The following is a 7665-nucleotide window of genomic DNA, read 5'->3' on the forward strand; positions in this document are numbered from 1 at the left end:
AAGCATTGAGAGTTGACTCTGGTCCCGGTTCCGGATTTTCGAACGTCCTTGCGAATAATTTAATATCTTGTACTTTGCGTTTTGAATCTTGTACTCTTGTAATTTTGAGACGTTTCTTATCAATAATTGGAACCTCTTTGATTATATTTTGTACTTTTGAGCTTTTTGGTCGTTTGCGTCTTCAATTTGTCGAATCTGTCTTTTGTCTTCACCTTTTATTATTTAAACGAATATCACTTGTAAATAGAACAGTTGCAACTAAAATCTTGTCTTTCTTGAGGGATAATGCTATGAAATATATGTTCGTTTTTAGCATTATCAAATATTCCCACACTTGAGCGTTGCTTGTCCTCAAGCAATCTCGTCTTGAAATACTAGAATCACTTCTTTATTCTTCACACTTTGTACATCAGTTATTTCTTTACGGCGGTATAAACAATGGTAGTAACGATGTAGTTTACAGTCCCATATGACTATAAAAATTTAGATCCTTTAAGAAATTGGATCTTTATGAAAACATTTGATCTTTTTGAAAATTCAATCTAGCTTTTACCCTAGATAAGTTTTCCGGAATAACCCTTCACCGGTGTTTGCAAATTCTTTTTGTGGGTTTGGTGGGTTTCATATTTGAAAATTTTAGCTCAAAACTTACGGTTTTATGTCACCCACTTGCTATCCTTGTATTGGGAAAGCAACACGTCCAGTATACTTGCTCCGAATATTACCTTTCAGTAAACTACCGTCCGGTTGTAAAGGAAAGCATTGAACAAGCAACTGTTAAGGCAATGTCCCCTGACATGCTTTTAATTATGGTCTATAACGTATCGGACGCAATTAATACCCTTGGTAGGAGCAATAGTAAAGCTCACCCTTATAATTTTTTGGTCTGGCACAAGGTCCTGTCTTTGACCATGCTATGCAACCACCGTTCTTACGGTTGACTCCCGATTTGGTTCAGGTGACCTAATGAATTCCAGGTGAATTCCTAGGATTTTACGTTCAATGGTAATGAACACATTGAAAAATGGGTTTTCAGAAAACAAATCGGTTTTAATTTTGATCAAAATATTTTCTCGTTCAAGCTCGAGTTTAGATATCATCGAATTCCATGAGTTTGTAATTCTCAATCTTTAAAGTCAATCTCAAGGATTGAGTAATATCAGGCTTAAAAGCTGATTTTTAATCTTTAAGGAGATTATCCTTTCTGGGGGTCTGATTCATTAGTCTTATCAAGCTAATTTGCACGACGTCCTCCCCATTTTATGAGACAGATCCTCTCATGGTTAGGATAAGTCTGACCACATGGCGACCCTGTTTGATGCTGAGGTCCGTGGATTTCCTGCTGATTTTAGAGATGATTTTTCTAGATTTTTCGTCAACCTACAACTGGTCTGGACAACAACTTCATGACCTAAATCAAGAAGCGCGTTTCTTTTACGGAAGACTTTACTTCCTTTTAACGATGGAATTGATTCATCGTGTAGATCCATCTTTCTTTCAAATATATTACAGTAAATCGGGTAAAACTGTTTAGTTTAGTCCAAAGCAAAAGTATCTTCAATTATTTGTTACAGAAATATGTGACATATGTTTAAGATAACTTGGTTATTTTTCCCACACTTGGCTTTTATTTTCCTTTTTATTGTCCTCTATTCCATTTTAAATGAATTTTAACATTTTGGTTTGTTTCTCAATTTATGTCCTTTCCGAGGTAACAATAATTTCGGTGTTAACACCTAGTTTTATCATTCATAAATATGTATAAACATGATTTTGAGTTCATTTAATTGAAAATTTTGAAAATTTTTACTAGAATTGGCTAGTCAGTATATAAGACTAGGGCTGTTCTTTATTATCAGAGAGCACTAGATTCTAATACAACTACTACGTTACTAGTATTTTTAATGGTAACCAAATGTTTAAATTAAAAAATTTAAAAATATGAAAGAATTTAACCCCTTCCCACACTTAAGATCTTGCAATGCCCTCATTTGCAAGAAATCAGTAACAATTTAAATTATTGAGGGTGATTAGCGTAGAAAAATGATTAAATTTTACCAAAGTTTCCAAACATATTGGCGTTTGTTTGCTGAATGATAAATGGTGCACATCATTTGTTCATTCCTTCTTGTTGTTATATCACATTTGTTTTTCGTTTTGTCGTCAAAACTAGCTTTTGCTGAACTTAATGCCAGTCTTTGAAAATGCGCTGTTTTATCCTGTTTTGTACAATCGACAATATACATACATACAAATATAAACATGCATGACAATTTGAAATGGGACTTAATATCCCACTTTCAAATCCTAAATGTAAAATATTAGTACACAATAATAATAAAAATGATAAAAAGTACACAAATATATCTAATAACATAAGTTTAAACATGAATAATTAAAAAGATAAAAACATAAAAATCATAAAAATAACCAAATGGAACTAAATCAGTCTGGATATGGGTTCCAGTTCATCTCGTCAGGTGGGTTCCATTGTTGGTTATAGGTGTTTTGATAGGCTTGGTGATAGTCATACCGGTTAAAGGGTGGTCGGATCTTGGGGCTGTGTGGCGGAAAATAAGGAGGTCGAGTAGGTACATAGTTATTTGGTACCTGATATGATAGCTGGCTCATGATTTGGTGCTGATGAACTAATCAGCTATCGTGTTGGCGTCGCCTATAATCCTCGTATACTCGCTCGGAGTTCCACTGCTCATACATACTATGTCTGGCCGCGTTCGTCATTGATTCCTCATCTATGCGAACGTGGACGTCAAGAATAGCATCTCGAAAGACATCCCTAATGTCTTCCGCTTCCTCCATTTCCTCGTCTGAGCCCCTTTCTACCTGTGGATGAGGTCCCTCATAGGGTACTGCCTGGTTACTTCTACTTTTCAATACCTTAGCACCCACATAAACTTTCAATCCTAAGGGCTCAACCTGTTCTCTACAAAGCTGTAATGGACCCCCTTGGTTCCTATCAACACCTAAATACTCTCCAATGAGAGTAACAAAAATACCTCCTCCTATTATACTCCCGTCCTGCATTCCCTCTACCATTTTAGATAAATAAAAAGCAACATAGTAAGGGATATTGACAAAGCTTCTAGGATCCCGAATACACTTTAGGTAGAATAAATCATGTAAGGTAATTTTTTATTTATTGTGACCTCTCTGTGTAATCGCGTTAGCCAAAAATCTATGAATAATACGAAGCTCGGCTCTGTCAATATGTGTATAGGAGTGTCCCCCTGCTCGTGTAAAAACATCAAAATGTGACATACGCCTCCAAATGGCGTCAGCGTCAAAGTTGCTATCTACCCTTTCACCATAATGAATCAAGTTTGTACAATCGGGTAGTAGCAACTCACCAGGAGTATATATCTGTAAAGCCCTAGCCATGTCCAGCATGGACATTCTGTACATCCTACCGCCAAGGATAAACCTAAGAAATCTTCTATCATCTATTCTAACTATATTTGTATCAAGTGATACAGTACTCATCAACTCAACACACCATTCCTTATATACAGGTCTACGAATGGTGAAAAGACGTTCCCAATCTGTAAAAGAAGAACTACCATACCTTTGAACTAAAAGCTGTCTAACACGATCAGCTAGATGGACCGTTTCCAAAGGAACCCAATCGATTACCCTTGACACCTCTACATTTTTTGTTACCAATTTGAATTTGTTCCTTTGATATGTCTCGTAATCTCTCCAGCTCCAATCAAATCTCAGATTAGGATGCAGAGTGTGCTCAGGAATCGTTGGGAATTCTACTGGAGGCCTCATTGGGAATACTATGAATTCATCAACAAAGTGTACCGGATCATAATAAGGTATGTGCTGATCAGGCTGTTGTTGTGGTTCTTGTTGTAGTTCTTGTTCGTGTTGCATTTCTGGTTATGGTTCTGGTGCTGGTGTTGGTCGTCTAGATGATGATGCTCCTGAACCTCCCGTATCGGCTTTCTGCAAAACACATTAAACACAAAATTTGTGCATCCAAATATGCATTAGTGTTAGCAAAATAACAACTTAAAACAATCACTATAACATGTTAAATCAAAATTAAACTTATACACATTTTCACAATTTTTCACAATTCTACACTTTTCAAATAAGCACATATGAAAATGTATACAAAGTTCATAAGCATTTAACTCAAATAACATGTCAAAATAGTCATTACTAATAATTAAACAAGTCTCAAATGACAATTACATCAAATTAATCAAGTTCATGAATTTTGGACTTAAAAAGTCCAGTTTAATCTCCAAAAATCAAGTTTAGGATCAATGTTTGGATCATTTAACTACCTAAACATGTTACACTACTCAATTTAGCAATAATTCATGACAAAAATCGGCCATAACCTGTTTATATCAAAAAACCCCAAATTGCTCAAGAACACAAACCCTAGATTTCTAAAATTTTTGAAGTTTTTGGCTTCAAATCATGTTAAATAGCATCAATCTAGGTTATACATGCATCAAATACTAATAATTTAACACTAATTACACTAGAAATTAACAAAATTGCATTAGGTAAAATATTGGTAATTATCACAAAAACTAGCAAATTTATGAGTTTAAGGGTGTAATTTTTACCATTTTGCTGAAGAATGAGAATCTAGGCATGATTAGAGCAAGAAAAATGACGAATTACGGTGGATTTTGGTGAATTTTGATGAAGATTTGAGAGTATTTTCGTGTATGTTGTGTGTGTTTTGTGAAAAGAGAAGAGCAGCTCGCTGGCTGTTATCATTCTGACCTGTATTTGGTCCCCATGCGATCGCATGGGTTCCAAGTACAAACCACATGCGATCGCATGGGGTGCCGGCTACAGTACTTTTAGCTTTTTTTTATATGTAAAACCTTATACTTTATAAAACATATAATTAATAAAATTCTAAAAATTTTGTTTTCCTTTAGGAGCGAGGGCGTTTCGGATCTTTGTCCTAGTCTGTCCCTCGACAAAATTTTAAAATTTGTCAAATCAAAGCGCGGTTTTAAAAGTAAATATTTTTGGGTTTTTTAATGTTTTTGGCATACTTTAATTCAATAAGATTAAAAATAATGATAATAAAAGTTCTCGTCCCTTCCTAGGGTAAAGCAATTTCGGTTCAAAGACCTAGTCTTCAACTTACGACGAATTTTAAAAATTATATTTTTAACTTAGCGAAATAAAGTAAATTTTTGTTTTTAAATTCACACCAAACTTAAATTAAAAATGCATAAAATTAAAAATTCACACCAAACTTAAATTAAAAATGCATAAAATTAAAAATTCACACCATACTTAAATTAAAAATGCATAAAATTAAAAATTCACACCAAACTTATATTATATTTTTATTTTCATACAAACTTATATTAAAAATATTAATTTTTCAAATATTTACAATTTTAAATATATTGATTTAAAAAGTTTACAATAATTTTTTTTTATACAAATTTATTAATTTTAAAAACATGGTAAAGATAAAAAATCTTTTTGGCTTTTTATCCCACTTTAATCAATCAAATATTATCAAAAATATACGCCTCTCTTTTCGGTAAAGTAATTTCGGTTCCATGACCTAATTTAACTTATGACGAATTTTTGAAATATTTTATTTTGATTGATTAAAGATATTTATACCTTAAGAATAAACATTAAATTTCGCAGTGATGTAATAAATTTTTGTATGATATCAATAATTTCGGTCGCAAGACCTAATTTCATCGAATACCAATTTAATACTTTATAGCGAACAAATTTGCGTTTATTATCAAAAGGTTAAAAATAAAAATAAAAAAAATAAAAACTGTACAGACTTACCTGTGAAATATATTTCTTAGTGATATGCTCTAGCCCACTCATAAGATAGTTGGACTAATTGATTTTCCATGGCTACATAGGCGTAACCTCGAGCATTTAATGTTTTTTCTTCTAAACATATGAACGGTCCGTCTCTACATAAAGTAACAAATTCGGTATTTGAATAGGTTTGATTATTTGAACATTTACCTTCGTGTGATCATTTTCCGCATTTGTGACATTTTTCAAAGTGTCGTGCTCTTCTTTTCGCTGCGGATTTTGATTTTCCTTTACCAAATTGTGACTTATTATCTTCGCATCTAGATTCTTTTCTTACTCCGTCCAATTTACCTCTGATTATTGATACTATTTCACTTGGAAGTGTATCATTATTACGTTTAGTGATCAAAGCGTGTAGCATTAGACCATGGTTTAGTTCACAGGAAGTCTTCATTTCGTAAAAACCTAAAAAAAATAAAAATTCAGAATGGGGGGAGAAGACTAGTTCTTTAGGGTCTGCTAGGGAAAGACCATTCGGGTTCCATTTTCAAGAACTACACGAAAACAGAAAATCTAACTCTGACAGAAATACATATTATCCTTTAAAGACTTGAGTCTCCCCACACTTAGTTAGTTGTGGTATCGAAATTGTGATTAACTTCATTGTCGACTTCCATCGGACTATCTATGTAATGTTTAACTCTGTGACCATTAACTTTAAATTCAATTCCATTTGAATTTATTAATTCTATCGTTCCGTATGGGAAAACTCTTTTGACTATGAATGGTCCAGACCATCTTGATTTCAATTTTCCAGGAAATAGCTTGAATTGTGAATTGAAAAGAAGAACTCTGTCTCCTTCTTTAAATTCTTTTAAACTTCTGATTCTTTTATCATGCCATTTCTTTGTTCTTTCTTTATAGATTAACGAATTTTCGTATGCTTCATGTCTTAATTCTTCTAATTCGTTTAGTTGACTTAACCGTAGATGTCCAGCTTCATGTAAATCAAGATTACATGTCTTCAAAGCCCAAAATGCTTTGTGTTCAATTTCTACTAGAAGATGACATGCTTTTTCATAAACGAGTCTAAAAGGTGTGGTTCCAATTGGAGTTTTGTAGGCTGTTCTAAAAGCCCAAAGTGCATCCTCCAATTTTATGGACCATTCCTTCGGATTTGATCCTACGGTTTTTTCTAGAATACGTTCTAAAGCTCGGTTGGTATTTTCAACTTGTCCACTTGTTTGTGGATGATAAGCAGTGGAGATTTTATGAGTTACTCCAAATCTTTTGAGAACTTTCTGAAGTTGATTATTACAAAAATGAGTTTCCCGATCACTTATTAAAGCTTTCGGTGTTCCAAACCTTGCAAAAAGACGTTTTAAAAAGTTGACTACAACTCGTGCATCGTTAGTTGGGAGAGCTTGTGCTTCCGCCCATTTAGATACATAATCAATGGCTACGAGAATATATAGATTATTATGAGATTTTGGAAATGGACCCATAAAGTCAATACCCCAAATGTCAAATACTTCACATACTTGAATGACATTTTGTGGCATTTCATCACGTTGACTTATTTTTCCGTCCCTTTGACAAGCATCACAGGATTTGCAAAGAAGGTGTGCGTCTTTGTAAATTGTAGGTCAATAGAATCCAGCATCATAAACTTTTCTTGCTGTTAGTTGAGGCCCATAATGCCCTCCTGTTGGTCCTGTGTGACAATGATTTAAAATTTTACTAGCTTCATCTCTGAATACACATCGGCGTATTATTCCATCTGGACAACTTTTAAACAAATGTGGATCTTCCCAGAAATAGTGTTTTATATCACTGAAGAATTTCTTTCGTTTTTGGTATGATAAT

Source organism: Rutidosis leptorrhynchoides, chromosome 5 (assembly GCF_046630445.1).
Source record: "Rutidosis leptorrhynchoides isolate AG116_Rl617_1_P2 chromosome 5, CSIRO_AGI_Rlap_v1, whole genome shotgun sequence".
NCBI lineage: Eukaryota > Viridiplantae > Streptophyta > Magnoliopsida > Asterales > Asteraceae > Rutidosis > Rutidosis leptorrhynchoides.